The sequence below is a fragment of the Poromitra crassiceps genome (genome assembly GCF_964638095.1).
Source record: "Poromitra crassiceps genome assembly, chromosome: 7".
Taxonomy (NCBI): Eukaryota; Metazoa; Chordata; class Actinopteri; order Beryciformes; family Melamphaidae; genus Poromitra; species Poromitra crassiceps.
This window is the reverse complement of record NC_139628.1, coordinates 15,767,834-15,785,365: the sequence shown is the minus strand read 5'-3', so window position 1 is coordinate 15,785,365 and position 17,532 is coordinate 15,767,834. Positions and strand designations below refer to the sequence as shown.

Genomic DNA, 17,532 nt, shown 5'->3' with positions numbered 1-17,532 from the left:
AAAGTAGATACAATGACAGCCTGCACTTAGGATAAATTGTTGGCATGTTTAGATAAGTTCTATCTTTTTTCAAATGTCCCCTTTTTAATCTTCCCATGACTTAACTCTGCATTAGATCCTTCATGTTGAACTCTGCCTCTTTCAAATCCTTCAGCGCTTGCAAGCCCTTCTCTTTATCCGTCGCCATTGTTGCTCCCTGATAAAATCACAGGAAATATCCAACTCCAAGAACCAACTTTATCTTTTGTAAAGTGTCAGAAATGGGCTGAAAAAAAATTAAAATATAAACAATTAAAAAAAAAAAAAAGCAGAATCTTCAGCAAATGAAATCATGAACACTTTGAAAGGCTGATTGATGATACTTCATGCTGTGTATAAGCAACCAGATCCACATTTATCCTATCAAATTGTCTTATCTCTATTCAACTCTACTTTCAACATTTGTTTTCCACTTGTGAAACCAGGCAAGATTGTATCCAGTAACACAGATACACAGGAGTGTAGTGCTGTGGGAGCGCAGGAGCTCCCACACCTTTTCTCCAAGGGTTTGTTTTTACAATTGTAAAATAGGGGTGGGGTTGTTCCTCATAATATAGGTACGCTCCTCCACTTCTCCAGATAGCATACACACCTGGCTGTCGATAAACCATGGTTTACTCAGGGTCTCAGAAAATTGTCCATAATCCTGCTAAGTCAGGGGTGGGCAATTATTTTTCATGGGGGGCCACATGAGAAACCCAGATTGTTGCCGGGGGCCGAACAAATATTGTCATGCCGTAACCCATGGATGGGTAACTTTGATGATAGAGAGGGCCACAAAAAATTTCCTCGCTACCAGGTTTTGCTGAGGGCCGAACGGCGCCAGCGTGAAGAATTTGGTGCATTTGAAGCCACGTTTAGAGGAATAACTCATTTTAAATTAACAGTTGTGATGTCATTATTCAGTCACCACCAATATTTCATCCTTTTCTCACCCACTCCTATGTCACCACCTGCTCTCAGGGCTTGAAATTTACTTTTTTGACCACCTGCCAATATGGCTGCTAGATTTTAAAGTTACCAGCCAATTAGAATTTCCACTAGCCAAAATGTTTTTCTTGAAATAAATCAGAATATGAGTGGGTTAATTTAAGCATAAGTATCAGTAAGTGGCCCAGGATGATCAAAGCCTGTGTTGAGGGTCACATGAACAAAAATGCAGTCTTGAAGCTAAATAAATCCAAAACCAATGAGTTAATTATTTAAATTTCTAATTCAATGTAGCCTTTTAGTCATAAAGATTATTGAAAGATATTCCATATTCCAGACTGAAATGCTATAACAGAAGTGGAGTATTGGCCAGAATGACATGAACATTTGGACACTTATTCAGTGGGTATCTTGCATGTTGCATTCAGGTGCACTGTGTAATTTTTTTTTTTTTGCAATTCCATCGCGGGCCACACAGGTGGCGCCCGCGGGCCGGATCCGTAGTTTGCCCATGTATGTGCTAAGGGAATGGAATCTATTGGAACTACATGACGATGTATTATACCGGAAAAGGCAGGATGGAGACCAGGTTACATACCAACTAGTTTTATATAACATTTTGTAAATGTTTTGCAGAAAAGGTCTTCCTGAAAAAGCAGCGCCCCTGGTAAACATAAAGACTATGAGACCCCTAGAGTATGTATGGATTTCCTGTTGATTGAGGACGATAGTAGCAACACAAAGGATATCCATAAGTAAGTAACTTTATTGTCACTGTACAAGTACAATGAAAATACGTTTGGAGCAGTCCTCCAGATGCCAGTGAGAAAAACAAAAACCTGTGCGTGCTGGTAGTTCACCTGGTAGCATGCATACTACGAAGGCTTGGCCCTTCGCGCGGCTGACCCGGGTTAGAATCCGACCTGCAGTCCTTTGCTGCATGTCATCCCCTTTCTCCCCCCCAAGTTTGCGATCCCAGTTCCCACACCCAATCAGAGAGTGAGGACTGTTGCTAAGTGTTCGTGGGATGACTTTTCTGTTTGTTATGGCATACCTGAGCAGTTGCACAGCGACCAAGGGCCTGATTTTGAATCCAGATTGATCAAGGAGCTATGTGAAGTCACGTATTCAGAAAATCAGAACAACTCCATACTACCCATGGGGTAACCCTGTCGAAAGATTTAACAGAATATTGTTAGGCACGTTAGGAACATTGGAGAACAAGCAAAAGTCACATTGGAAAGAGTTTGTAAAACTCTTAGTACTGTACATGCATTATGCATACAATCACTGGCAATTTTACATTGGTGCAGTGGATGCACGTGCACCCCCTTGTGGCCAGATGGGAAAAAATGTATTTCTACATGTAAGCGATATATATATATATATAAAACAAAAGAAGGTACCACCGCACACTGGAGTCAGGATTTAACTGAGATTTATTCAGCAAACGACGCGTTTCGCTGTAGCAGCTTCATCAGGTTTGCTCATACAACCAAGAGGGCCCAGGTGAGCCTAAGTAGTAACAGGACCTAATTGGTCACATGACCAATTAGGAAATCACAATTTTTTTCACAATTTTTTTAGTTTACAGGTTGCAGAAAAATACATAATATCATAGTCAAAAAGGTAATTACAATATCACAAAAGGAATGGCGATATATAATAATAAGTTAAAAAGCAAGGACATAAGCTAGCATTAATATGCAGCACTGGCAGAGTTACATAAATGAGCATATTTGAAAGTTAAGCTCAAAATCTATAAAGAATATGAGGACCTATACAATAAGAGTTACAGCAATGCAAGGTTAAACTCCAATTCTATTTAGAAAAAGAGGAACCACAACATTCATCTAAGAGTTACAGCAATGCAAACAGTTACAAGGTTAAGCTCAAATTTTATTTAGAAAAGGAGTACCTAACATAAATCTTAGCGTTATAGCAATGCAAACAATTACAAAGATAAGTTCAATCAAGAAGGGGGCAATAAAAATTACAGCAATAGGCAATAAAGAAGGTTAAGCTCCACTTTGGTCTAGAAGTAGAGGACCTAATTCCTAAAGGGGAGGGGGTGAGTGTCAGGGGGCATAGTGGCTGAGTGGCTCATCTCTCCCTAGGACACCAATCTGAGAAGAGAGACAACAATTAATATATAATCACAAAGTTATACAGTTACAAAAAACAACTAAAATCCTGGGTTTCGTTCAGGCCAAACGGTTCAATTGTATTTAGCTCATGGATCCAGAAGGACTCTCGTCTGAGAAGTTGGTTAACTATGTTGCCCCCTCTTGGATTGGGTTGTATTTTTTCAATTCCTATAAATTTGAGAGAGGAGGCTGAACCATGATTTTTTTCTTTGTAATGCCTGGCGATGGCGTAATCCAGGTTGCCGTTCCTAATGGCGGCTTTATGTTCTGCAATTCTCAGCTTGAGAAGGCGTTTTGTCTGGCCTATGTACATAGATCCACAAGGGCAAAGTAAGGCATAAATCACATGGGTTGAGAGGCAATTAATAAAATCCTTAATAACATATTTCTTTCCTGAATGGGGATGATTCAATTTCTTAGTATCAAATGTATTTGAACAGTGTGCACATTTACCACATCTGTAGTTACCATACACTTGTTGAGCGAGCCAGTTAGTTTGTATGGGCTCTTTGTATGGGCTCTTTATACATGGAGGAAACAACAACATCTCTTACATTTCTGCCCCTTCTAAAACTGAATCGGGGTTTTGAGGAGGACAGGTGGTTCAGGCCTGGGTCACATTCCAAGATATGCCAATGCTTATTTATAATGTGTTTGACTTGCTTGGAGGCAGTGCAGTATTCAGACACAAAAGTGGTTCTGCTTTCAGTGTGTTGGGGCGGGGGATTGAAGAGCTCCTCCCGATCTCTGCCATTCACTTTTTCAATAGCTTTGTCAATAAGTGTTTGGTCATAACCTCTTTGTCTGAAACGTTGAGCCATTTCTTTAGCCTTAATTTGAAAATCGTCCTCCTTACTGCAAATTCTCCTCAGTCTCACAAACTGACCATAAGGGATGTTGTTAATCATATGGTCAGGATGGAAACTGGTGGAGTGCAAAAGAGTGTTTCTATCGGTTTCCTTTCTATAAATAGATGTCTCCAATAGTCTCCTTTCATTAATAGAAATCAAAAGATCCAGGAAATGAATTTTTTCACAACTAAATTCAATAGTAAAGTGTAAAGTGGGGTAGGTACTATTAATATAGTCAGTAAATGCTCTCAATTCCAGTTCAGAACCGTTGAACCCCATGATGATGTCATCAATATACCGCTTGAAGAACAGAATGTTATTAGAAAAAGGGTTATTGTTAAAAATATATATATTTTCCCACAAACCCATGAATAAATTTGCATAATTTGGGGCGAAAGGTGATCCCATACTTGTGCCTTGAACTTGCAAATAATATTTGTTATCAAAGATGAAATAATTACATTTCAAAATAAATTTAATAAGAGACAAAAGCAATTCCACAGGGAGATCATCTTTCTTAGGGCCAAGGTAAAACTCCATGGCTTCTAGACCGCCATCATGTAGAATGTTAGTGTAAAGGCTCTCTACGTCAAAAGAGACCAAAAAAGCATTATTGGGCATATATATATCAGACAAAAATTTTAAAACATCTCTGGTGTCCGCTACATATGAGGGAAGTGTCTTAACAATGTCCCTGAGGAAGTGGTCTACAAACTGACTTAAAGGTTCAGACAGGGAATTATTACTGGCTATAATGGGCCTACCTGGAGGGTTATCCAACCTTTTGTGAATTTTAGGCAGCAGATAAAAAATAGGAGTGACAGGGTGTTCAGTTTCTAAAAATTCAAATTGACTCTTCGTGATCAATTTGTTTCTCAATGCAGCATTCAAAATATCATCCCTTTGTGCTTTAAAAGTATCCACAGGGCTCTGCAGCAACGGGCTATAGAAGGTGGTATTGCTTAACTGTCTAAGGGCTTCAACGACATAGTCCTTGGTGTTTTGAATAACCACCGCACCTCCCTTGTCGGCTGGCTTTATAACAATTCTTGAATTACCATGTAGATCATTCAGGGCTTTTCTCTCGACTACAGTGATGCAGGCCCGGTTCTACGGGGGTGCAAAAGCATGCATTGCACCCTTATTTTAATTGTCTGCATGCTCAGTTGAAAAGTAAAAAAAAAAAAAAAAAAAAAATTTTTTTTTTTTTTTTTTTTTTTTTTTTTAAATAAATGCTACAGCTGCACACTTACTGTTTAAACTTGAATTATAGTTGTTGTTTTTCTTTGTTCTTTGATGTGATTTTATGGTTTTTTGGCACCTATATGTAACCTTTTAAGGTTGAGATAATTGAATTATCATTATATGGTCCAAATATTTCAGTAAAGCACTTGAAACACTTGAAATATTCTTGCTTGGGTGGTATCATTCTACTTGAAATGATGGTCAAATGCATTATTTTTAGTAAAATAACATGTCAAATTTTTCGGGCGGCCGGCCTTTGGCCGGCCACCCGAGTGGGCCCGGCCTTCGGCCGGGCATCTGCACCCTTTCCTATCTAGGATGCACCCCTAGTCATTTTGTTCTGGAACCGGCCCTGCAGTGATGTTACATCGGCCCTTACCATGGTTTGTGGAGCGGACAGCCGCTGCAATGTCTTTTTCCACTAGCTTGCTGAAGGTAGCAAGTGTGGGGTTGGGAGCCCCGGGGGGCATAAACTTAGATGTTTTCTTGAACTTGCTCAGGGGATCAGTACCTCCCCCAGTAGATACATCAATTTTGGTGTGAAAAAAATGTTTCAAGTGTAGCTGCCTAAAGAATTTATAAGTACAACCTTTAATTTGAAAGCATTGACACGATTAGTAGGGACAAAGGAGAGTCCACGACTCAAAACATTCAATTGGGGGGCTGTTAGGGTGTGATCAGAAATATTTATTACCGATTGTAATTGTCCCTCTGGCTCCGTGTTGTCATCTGCCACTGCCCGCCGGCCGCTTTGTAGAGATCTCCACTGTCCCCTCCTCGTTTTCTTGGGCGGCCCCTGCCTTGTCCGCGTCCTATTCCTAAAAAACTCTCATCTGTGGAGGATGCACTCTGCTCTAGGTCGGATGACCACTCCTCACTGGTCAGGAGAAGCCCCCGGCGTTGTCCTGGTCGGCTGTGACCTCGTCCTCGTCCTCGTTGTGGTGGTGCGTCTCCGCCGCGCCTTTGGCTGTGCCGTGCGTCATGATGTCTCCAAACAGGTCTCCAGTTGTAGACAACTCCTTTTCTGTAGTCCTCTGCATCTCATTCAAACTTTTTTCTTTTGTAGGCCTTGCATCTTCAAAAATAGTCAATTCCTTTTTTAATGCAGTTTCCATAGTAGTGAAATTGACAGTGTCCAAAGCATTCTTAAGTGTTGTCTTCAATTCTTGTAACTCGGTATTCACTTTTAAAGAGTCTTGCTTGGTTTGTTCAATAATCAGCAAAGTTAAATCTAGCGAGCACTTATTCAAAATCTGTTCCCACTTTTTATTGAATTCCGGGTCTTGATTGCCCAGTGTGGGTTTTTTATTAATTCTCAGACCTCTCGGGATTTGTTTGTTGCGCCAATACTCCGACAGTGCAATCCCATGCCACTTAAGGCGTATGTCTTTTTTCTCCAGATATATCATTTTTGACTTCTCATCGTTTAGACTCACTGTCGGGCTGTCTTTGTGGCGATCATCAAAGAGCGGGTGCTGAGAAATGATGTTCCGCGCCTCATCGTCATTGTAGGAAAGGCACAGTGTTAAGTGCTCTTGTCCCTCCATTATGGTAGGTCCAGGGCGTGCCGACGGGGGTAGGGAAACAACCTGCAGTTTCCAATAGTCTGAAGAGAAAGGAGAGTCCCCACGCACAGCCAGTGGAAAGATCAGGTGCTGGTAGGTTGCAGGTACAAGGCATAAAACAAAAGAAGGTACCACCGCACACTGGAGTCAGGATTTAACTGAGATTTATTCAGCAAACGACGCGTTTCGCTGTAGCAGCTTCATCAGGTTTGCTCATACAACCAAGAGGGCCCAGGTGAGCCTAAGTAGTAACAGGACCTAATTGGTCACATGACCAATTAGGAAATCACAATTTTTTTCACAATTTTTTTAGTTTACAGGTTGCAGAAAAATAGATAATATCATAGTCAAAAAGGTAATTACAATATCACAAAAGGAATGGCGATATATAATAATAAGTTAAAAAGCAAGGACATAAGCTAGCATTAATATGCAGCACTGGCAGAGTTACATAAATGAGCATATTTGAAAGTTAAGCTCAAAATCTATAAAGAATATGAGGACCTATACAATAAGAGTTACAGCAATGCAAGGTTAAACTCCAATTCTATTTAGAAAAAGAGGAACCACAACATTCATCTAAGAGTTACAGCAATGCAAACAGTTACAAGGTTAAGCTCAAATTTTATTTAGAAAAGGAGTACCTAACATAAATCTTAGCGTTATAGCAATGCAAACAATTACAAAGATAAGTTCAATCAAGAAGGGGGCAATAAAAATGACAGCAATAGGCAATAAAGAAGGTTAAAAATGTGACCCAGGCCTGAACCACCTGTCCTCCTCAAAACCCCGATTCAGTTTTAGAAGGGGCAGAAATGTAAGAGATGTTGTTGTTTCCTCCATGTATAAAGAGCCCATACAAACTAACTGGCTCGCTCAACAAGTGTATGGTAACTACAGATGTGGTAAATGTGCACACTGTTCAAATACATTTGATACTAAGAAATTTAATCATCCCCATTCAGGAAATAAATATGTTATTAAGGATTTTATTAATTGCCTCTCAACCCATGTGATTTATGCCTTACTTTGCCCTTGTGGATCTATGTACATAGGCCAGACAAAACGCCTTCTCAAGATGAGAATTGCAGAACATAAAGCCGCCATTAGGAACGGCAACCTGGATTACGCCATCGCCAGGCATTACAAAGAAAAAAATCATGGTTCAGCCTCCTCTCTCAAATTTATAGGAATTGAAAAAATACAACCCAATCCAAGAGGGGGCAACATAGTTAACCAACTTCTCAGACGAGAGTCCTTCTGGATCCATGAGCTAAATACAATTGAACCGTTTGGCCTGAACGAAACCCAGGATTTTAGTTGTTTTTTGGAACTGTATAACTTTGTGATTATATATTAATTGTTGTCTCTCTTCTCAGATTGGTGTAGGAGAGATGAGCCACTCAGCCACTATGCCCCCTGACACTCACCCCCTCCCCTTTAGCAATTGAGGGAGATACAGGTCCTCTACTTCTAGACCAAAGTGGAGCTTAACCTTCTTTATTGCCTATTGCTGTAATTTTTATTGCCCCCTTCTTGATTGAACTTATCTTTGTAATTGTTTGCATTGCTATAACGCTAAGATTTATGTTAGGTACTCCTTTTCTAAATAAAATTTGAGCTTGTAACTGTTTGCATTGCTGTAACTCTTAGATTAATGTTGTGGTTCCTCTTTTTCTAAATAGAATTGGAGTTTAACCTTGCATTGCTGTAACTCTTATTGTATAGGTCCTCATATTCTTTATAGATTTTGAGCTTAACTTTCAAATATGCTCATTTATGTAACTCTGCCAGTGCTGCATATTAATGCTAGCTTATGTCCTTGCTTTTTAACTTATTATTATATATCGCCATTCCTTTTGTGATATTGTAATTACCTTTTTGACTATGATATTATGTATTTTTCTGCAACCTGTAAACTAAAAAAATTGTGAAAAAAATTGTGATTTCCTAATTGGTCGTGTGACCAATTAGGTCCTGTTACTACTTAGGCTCACCTGGGCCCTCTTGGTTGTATGAGCAAACCTGATGAAGCTGCTACAGCGAAACGCGTCGTTTGCTGAATAAATCTCAGTTAAATCCTGACTCCAGTGTGCGGTGGTACCTTCTTTTGTTTTATGCCTTGTACCTGCAACCTACCAGCACCTGATCTTTCCACTGGCTGTGCGTGGGGACTCTCCTTTCTCTTCATATATATATATATATATATATATATATATATATATATATATATATATATATATATATATATATATATATAATGTGTCGTACTATCTATATTTCATTATATTCAACATTATTCAATGCAATTTCTCGATTCATTGTGTTTCTGAATAAAATGAATCTGTACTTGACCTCTCAACTCACTCATATTTTCTCATCATTGTAAAGCCACAGCATAGTGAAGAGGATATTATTATGATGTGTGTAGTTCTTCATAGATCTACTAGCCTCTTCATTTTGCTCTCAGAGTGCACCAGATTAATGCATTTTACTTTAAAATGTAAAATAAAATCTTTGAGCAGGGGGGCACTGCCCCCCCTGGAAACCCCCCTGACGGGGGGTACACTTTCGACCGTGATGGTGCACCCCCTGGTTGGAAAGCCTAGAATTGCCTATGCATACAATTGTACACGTAATGAGGTAACATGGTTCACTCCCTATGAGTTAATGTCCGGGCGTAAACCCTGACTACCTGTCGACCTAGCTTATGGATTGCCCTTGAAAGCAGATCAGCAAATCTCATTCTCAGTACGTAAAATACCTCGTTTAGAAGACAGCTACCAATTGGCTTCTCGAAACGCCCAGAAAGTAACGGAGAGAAACAAGACTAGGTTTGATAGGAATGTGACTGCCTCAGGCCTTGAAATTGGAGACAAGACGTGTACTCCTCCAGAGTCAAGAAAATGGCAGGAAAGATCATCACTGACCCATCTCACCCTGGCAATGATCAGTTTGAACTCCTCCCCTCTGGCAGGTGCTACAGAGCACTGTATGCCAAAACCACCAGACACAAAGACAGTTTCTACCCACAGACCATCACTCTGATCAACACTTTAACAGCCGCTTGAACATTGAAACACTAGAAAACACTGGAACCAGTTTACTGTTGACACTTTACCAGCTTAAACACTCAAAACCAGGAACAGTAATATCCATGTGCAGCAACGTGTGACCACGTAGGCTATGCAGACACGCGTCACAGCATGCCATATCAAGTAGCATTCTGCATACACACTTCAGCAAGACTATGGGCTCTATCGGCCTAAAAACTGCGCCCAGCGCCAGGCGCAGCGCAGATTAGTGGGCGTGGACCGGCGCACTCGATATTTTGGTGTCGGCACTACACGCGGCCTTAAGCATTATAACCACGCCTTTTACGCATGAAATTATGCACAACCTGCTCATTGGAGAAATGCAATAAACAAATCACAAGCTTCCCTTTTAAGCTCCAATTCCACGGAGCGATCCAGTCCGGCTTCAGAAAAGCCGAGGCACTCTGAGCTCCCCCCCTCCCTCTTTCATCCCCGGCTGTCTGCATATATATTATTAGTGGCCGGGCCAGCGAAGCGGCAGGGCCACTTATTGTATTTGCCTGTATTATTTTTCTTCTCCCGGGAAGTTCGACTTCCCATGGATGAAAACTAACCAAACTTTGCACAAAGGTCCAATCCCATGCCAAATGTCTTTGACACAAATTTGGGGCCAATAGTCCTAACGGTGGCACTACAGCGACCGTCTAAAGTTTCAAACTTTAAAAATTCATAAAAAATCAGGCATACGTGCTACGGCTTTGCAACTTTCACCGAAATGTGCGCCCAAATGAGGAGAAACTTTTGTACAATGCAACCTATGGCCAATTATGAAGTCTAAAGACCGCAAAACTGCAAAAACTGCAAAAACGAATTAAACCCTACTCCTCCCACATTTTTTCTTCAAACGACACCAAACTTCAGCATCTGCATCGTTAGACTGTCCTACACAAAAGTATCAAAACAGATTTTCGATCGGTCAAAAATTGAGCACATAGTGCATCAAAACGTTGAATTCTGGCCCCGTGTATAGCCTAATTGCCTTAATTACCTATGGTAATTACCTATGGTAATTAGGTTGTATTTGTGATGTCATCAGTCAGTCAAGCAATTGTGATGCCATCACTGATGTCACTCGAGCAATTGTGATGTCATAATAGCTCAAAGCCTTGAGACTTGCCCAGCCATGACCCATTGCTGCGCAGCAGCCACTTTTTTGGCACGTAATAACTCCCACAATTTCTGCGCCACATAGACATGCCCGAACTCAAAACATGCGGCTTATTGAGGACGGGTGTGCTATGTCTTTTCTAAGGGTTTGGTCAAGCGGTTTGGGCGCTATTCGCCATTAAGCGCCATTTTTTCCCCCATTGACTTGCATGGGGTTTCGAAAAATCTTGCAGTAAATTAGCTGTAATTCAGAAACCATAACAGCTACAGCTACGAAACTTGGTAGGGAGGTGCACAGAGGGGCCTTTTACTATACACGAAATAATTACACAAATTGAGCAGATGGTGGAGCTATAACAGCCTTCTTTACATTCTGGTCCATAACTTTTGAACCGTAGGGTCTATCAACAAACTTATTTTTTCCCTGGATTCCTTGGGTCCTTCCGCATCTAGTCATCTAGGCCACGCCCATTTCGATCTGACTAGATTTTCCGCCATTTTGAATTTTGTCCAAAACAGTTTTTTTGCGATTCCTCCTTGAAATCTTGTCCAATCTTCACCAAACCAAAGCACACATCATGTGATGAGTGTCCTGCACAACACTGTTTCGTGGTATTTGAAAAAAGTGCACCGTTGCGATATAATCGACTTCCAAACTTCTGTGGGTAGGGCCAATTTCACAAGAATCGCCATAACTCTGGAACACAACGTGCGATCCTAACCAACCTTGGTCCAGGTGTGGAAGAATGTACTCTGAGCCTATAGGAGAAATATTGTGTCATTTCGCCTTTAGGGGGCGCTATAGCAGCATTCAGTACCTGTACCTTCTAAATTGTTTTATTTTGAAGGGCGGCAGGAAGTGCTGATTCATTGTCATTATGGCCAACCTTCCTTCTTATATTGACACTTGACACTTCTGAGCTGATTTCAGAAAAGAAAGTGTCATTTGGCCTGTAGGGGGCGCTATTGTTTGCCTATGGGGGGCGCTACAGCAACGTATCTCCGCAACCGTAATGGTGGCACTACAGCGACCGTCTAAAGTTTCAAACTTTAAAAATTCATAAAAAATCAGGCATACGTGTTACGGCTTTGCAACTTTCACCGAAATGTGCGCCCAAATGAGGAGACACTTTTGTACAATGCAACCTATGGCCAATTATGAAGTCTAAAGACCGCAAAACTGCAAAAACTGTAAAACTAATTAAAGCCTACTCCTCCCACATTTCTTCTTCAAACAACACCAAACTTAAGCATCTGCATTGTTAGACTGTCCTACACAAAACAGATTTTCGATCGGTCAAAAATTGAGCCCACAGTGCATCACAACGTTGAATTCTGGCCCCGTGTATAGCCTAATTGCCTTAATTACCTATGGCAATTAGGTTGTATTTGTGATGTCATCAGTCAAACAAAGCAATTGTGATGCCATCACTGATGTCACTCGAGCAATTGTGATGTCATAATAGCTCAAAGTAGAGGTCTTCACGGGTCCAAAATCACGGACCCGGACCCTAATGGACCCGGGGAATTTGGCCCGAACCCGTAATGGACCCGTCTATTATTAGACATCTGAGACCCGACCCCGTTCAGAACCGATAAATGTCGGACCCGGACCCGGAGTGGACCCGTCTATTATTACAAATCTGAGACCCGGCCCCGTACAGATCCAAGAAATACCGAGGCAGAGACTAGTGGTGTCGACGTCAAAGTTGCTTGTTAACTGCTACAAGTTGTATATCAAATGAAACTTTGTGCATCTTAACGTTATAGCATTCTCACCTGGTTGATGCTGCCTAACGCTAGTTAGATAGTACTGTAGCGAATCAGGTATTCGCCCAAGGAACCGGAGACTTGGTACAGGCTTTTATTCTTAGCTTCACACACAACTCCTAGCGGTAGCTTCGCTGCTAGCTCCACACACGACCAGTCAGCTCGCTCACATATCCAGACTGACTCCTGCCTCGAGACAGGAAGTGGCACTAACAGCATCTGGTACGCTGCCTTCACGTAACGTCGTAATCCCCACAGACATGTCAAACCCTGGGTCGCTACATACTCCTCACCCAACATTAGTCAACGCCCACGTTGACACCCACAACCCACACATATCCCCCTGTACCAAAACAACAATAACACCATAACATTTTTCCCCACCACATCAAATAATGTCCAGTTTGCATTAGGCACTCCATAATGGCTAGTTTGCATTAGGCACTCCATAATGACTAGTTTGCATTAGGCACTCAATAATGTCTAGCTTACATTAGGCACTCCATAATGTCTAGTTTGCATTATTTCTCTTTTTTCACCAACATTTAGTTACTTCACATCATTTACATTTTCAATTTAACAATACGTTTACGTTTTCCCTCTTTTCTCTTTACACTCATTTTCACCCACATTTCAATTCAACACAAGCCCCACATCTCAATTCAACAATAACCCACATTTTCATTATTCCTTTTTTCTTTCCCATTCATTTAAACCTCCACCATTTACTTTACTTTTACTTTACTTTATTGGCATTTAGCAGACGCTTTTATCCAAAGCGACGTACAGAAATTATGTACAGTACAGCAATAAAAACTGATAGAAAAAACAGTACAAACCAGCAACAAACAGACAGCATAAACAGCAGTAATAGACAGCAATAAAAGTATGAATAGACAGTAATAATAAATTAATTAAATGATTCATGCTATAGTCAGGTGAGACAAATTGTCAAGTCCAATAATCCATTGTTTAAAAACAAAGAAAAGGTGGTGCCTGAGGAAAGTCAGTCAGGGGGGAGTCAGATGGGATATAAAAAGATGTGTTTTTAGTTTTTTTCGGAAAGAGGGAAGTGTTTCTGTGGTTCTGATTGTGGGGGGGAGTTCGTTCCACCATTTTGGTGCGAGGTGTGTAAACAGTCTTGAAGTGCAGCGATATGGTCCATGGAGCGGCGGAGGGGCGAGACGGCCTGCACTGGTGGAGGGGCGGAGGAAACGGTGGGGGGTTTGAAATCTGATCATGGATTGTAGATATGGAGGAGCTGTAGAGTGAACTGCCTTGAAGGTCAGTACTAATGTCTTGAATTTGATGCGTGCTGAAATGGGTAGCCAATGAAGGTCACGGAAAAGGGGAGTGACATGGGAGAATTTTGGTTGATTAAAGATCAGGCGGGCTGCAGCGTTCTGGATTAGTTGAAGGGGATGAGTAGCGGAGGCAGGGAGACCGGCGAGGAGGACATTACAGTAATCAAGGCGAGATATGATAAGTGCTTGGATGAGAAGTTGTGTTGCGGCTAATGTTAAAAATGGGCGAATTTTACGAATATTATAGAGGGAGAACCTACAGGAACGTGCCGTTGCTGCAATGAAATTGGAGAAGGAAAGATGGTTATCAATTATTACTCCAAGGTTCTTGGCAGATGAGGAAGGGGCTACAGTGGTGTTATTGATGGAGATGGAAAGATCGGTCAGAGGGCAGTCTTTACTGGGGATGAGGAGGAGTTCGGTTTTAGAGAGGTTGAGTTTCAGATGGTGAGCAGACATCCACTCACAGATGTCTCTGAGGCAGGAGGAGATGCGGGATTTGATATGTGTGTCAGAGGGGGGAAATGAAATGTAAAGCTGGGTGTCATCGGCGTAGGAGTGATAGGTGAAACCGTGGGATGAAATTATATGGCCAAGGGAGTGCATGTAAAGAAGGAAGAGAAATGGACCTAAGACTGAACCTTGGGGGACACCGGTGGTGAGAGTGCAGGGCTGTGAAAGAGTTTCTCGCCAGAGGACTTGGAATGTGCGGTCAGACAGGTAGGAGGAAAACCAGGATAGTGCAGTGCCAGTGATTCCCAGGTCGGAGAGGGTGGATAGGAGGATTTGATGGTTGACTGTATCAAATGCTGCGGAGAGATCGAGAAGGATGAGTACTGAAGAAAGTGATGAAGATTTGGCGGAGTGAAGGGCTTCGGTGACAGAGAGGAGGGCGGTTTCTGTGGAATGTGCCGGTTTGAAGCCAGATTGATGGGGGTCGGAAAGATTATTTCGGGTGAGGTGGGAAGAGAGTTGACTAGATACAGTTCTTTCGAGAGTTTTTGAAATAAAAGACAGGAGGGAGACGGGACGGTAATTATTAATGACAGTGGGATCGAGGGATGGTTTCTTAAGGAGTGGTTTTATTATAGCTGATTTTAGGGCAGGGGGAAAGACACCAGAGGACAGGGAGGAGTTGATAAGGGAAGTGAGAAAAAGAGAAATGTCAGGGGAGATGGACTGGAGGAGAGGGGAGGGGATGGGATCTAGGGGGCAGGAGGTGGCACGATTTGATGTTATGATTTTAAGAACTTCTACCGGTGAGAGAGGAGAGAAGGAAGAGATAACGGAAGTAGGAGGCAGTGGGTTTGGGTCAGAACAAGGAGTGGTATGAATGACTGGAGGGGGGAAGGAAGAACTGATGTCAGCTACTTTTTTAGTACATTTTTTAGTACATTTTTTAGTACATTTCCATCCCCCCTTTCAAAGCTGTCCCACCTGAAGCACTCTAGTCCCTTTTCTGTCCTCTACACTCCTCACCCACCCTGCAGTAGCTCTGCACGTCCTCCTTGTGTTTGCCCCAGTAGTAAAGGTTACGAACATTGCGGAGTGTGTCCCCAGCCCCGAAATGACCGGATCCAGGGCCCTTGTGCGCCCCCCTCAGTGCCAATTCTCGCAGGTAACTGGGTACAACCCACTGGAACCCCCACATCCCGTGCCCTGCCCTCCGCCTGCACGTCTCTCTTCTCCCGTTGTCCTCCGGTCCCCGACAGCCTTTCGACACTCTCTGGCCAGGTGTCCAATCGCGCCACATGCCCAGCAGGCTCCCTGCTGTCCATGTCGTTGTCCCGCATACCTGGTCTGTTCCCCGGGACCACTGCGACACCACCTCGCTCGGTGCCCAGGTTCCTTGCATGTCCAACACAGTCTCTCTTGCGGCTCCTCCGGCCGTTCTCCACGCTGCGCCACTACCACGCTCAGCAAGTCCACACGCTGCATGACTTCTCGTAGCATCCGCATCAGCTCCTCTGCCCAGGCAGGCGTAGCTTCCAACAGCCGTCCGACCTCTTTCAACACCCGGGCTTCCATGCCCGCCAGCATCGAGCCGAACGTCAATATAAGGGGAGCCAGTATAAGCTCCTTCTCCCCGTTCAGCGACGGCCATTCTCCGTCGCGCACCATCGCACGTGGTCCTTGTAGCAGTTAGCAGTTAGCACCCCTGGTAGCTAACCTACTACCGCTAGGTCGCTCGAGCCCAAAAGCCGTCCCACGCACAGTCTCTTTTGCCGTTCCTTCTCACCCTCTCCCCTCTCGGCCGAATCAGAGGCGATACCGCTTTACTTGCTGACACTAATGTAGCGGATCAGGTATTCGCCCAAGGAACCGGAGACTTATCGTTGGTACAGGCTTTTATTCTTAGCTTCACACACAACTCCTAGCGGTAGCTTCGCTGCTAGCTCCACACACGACCAGTCAGCTCGCTCACATATCCAGACTGACTCCTGCCTCGAGACAGGAAGTGGCACTAACAGCGTCTGGTACGCTGCCTTCACGTAACGTCGTAATCCCCACTGTGCCATGGCACGAGTCCGATACCTCACGAGTCCGACACCTCACGAGTCCGAAAAAAGAGGCATTGGACAGGGGATCATGTCTATGTTCCCCGGGTTCTATGTTCCCCGGGTTCTATATTCCCCGTTTTTCACTAACCCTAAACCTAACCTCCCCCAGACCCTAACCCAAAACCTAACCTCTCCCACCCCCACGCCTAAACCTAACCTCCCCCAGACCCTAACCCAAATTCGGTCTCGTGAGGTGTCGGACTAGGGGGCAGTCCCCATCCCCACAGACATTTCAAACCCTGGGTCGCTACAGTACAGTGGCAGTTTGCAAGAGGGTTACCTCTCTGCAATGAAAATCACTTCCTTGTTTGCCTGAGGCACATGTGTGCGCATGTGTACGCATGTGGTGGTCACATGCGCCTCATAAGTAATTTTCATTGCAGATGGGAACGCTCTTTGCTAGTTATTTTCTCTATGGATTTACTTGCAGTTTGTGACAACAAGCCTCACGTGTGCTGTTTTGATGCGTTTCTCTCATGATCAGCGCTGATCGCCGGGTCCACTCGGGTCTTATTGGACCTGGCATTTCACTGTCAGAGCCCCGAGACCCGTGACAATCGCTACCGGACCCGACCCAGACCCGGAGGCACTTCTTTTGAATGGACCCAGACCCGGCCGGGTCCGGGTCGGAACCTCGGGTATTCGGGGGGTCGGGCATACCCGAAGACCTCTAGCTCAAAGCCTTGAGACTTGCCCGGCCACGACCCATTGCTGCGCAGCAGCTATAATTCCATATTATTATGCTTCTGACTGCAGTTTAAATACTGCAAGCATGTAAGTACGCTACACTATAGCAAGATCAAAGTGAAAAGAATGTTCTAAACGCATCGGCTAGAAAAATATAGCCTATCCCTATGTCATGATGAGAAGATTGGTGAAAGTTTGTCCAGAATGATATCGTTTTGCTACCTTTTCTTC

At 43.2% G+C, this 17,532-nt stretch overlaps 1 protein-coding gene across 5 annotated transcripts in view; it reads right to left on the bottom strand.

Annotated features, from left to right (window-relative positions):
* Positions 1–226: 226 nt before the first annotated feature.
* The window catches only part of LOC310779932 (NLR family CARD domain-containing protein 3-like), a 90,953-nt gene continuing 73,647 nt past the window's right edge, over positions 227–17,532 (bottom strand). For 2 of the 5 annotated variants that reach the window (XR_014552875.1, XR_014552876.1), the window contains exon 12: positions 2,434–3,095. The gene's annotated coding sequence lies outside the window, so the exon portion shown is untranslated. Of the gene's footprint in view, positions 266–2,433; positions 3,096–17,532 lie in introns of those variants that run through there. The other 3 variants (XR_014552877.1, XR_014552878.1, XR_014552874.1) reach the window with 2 other exon arrangements.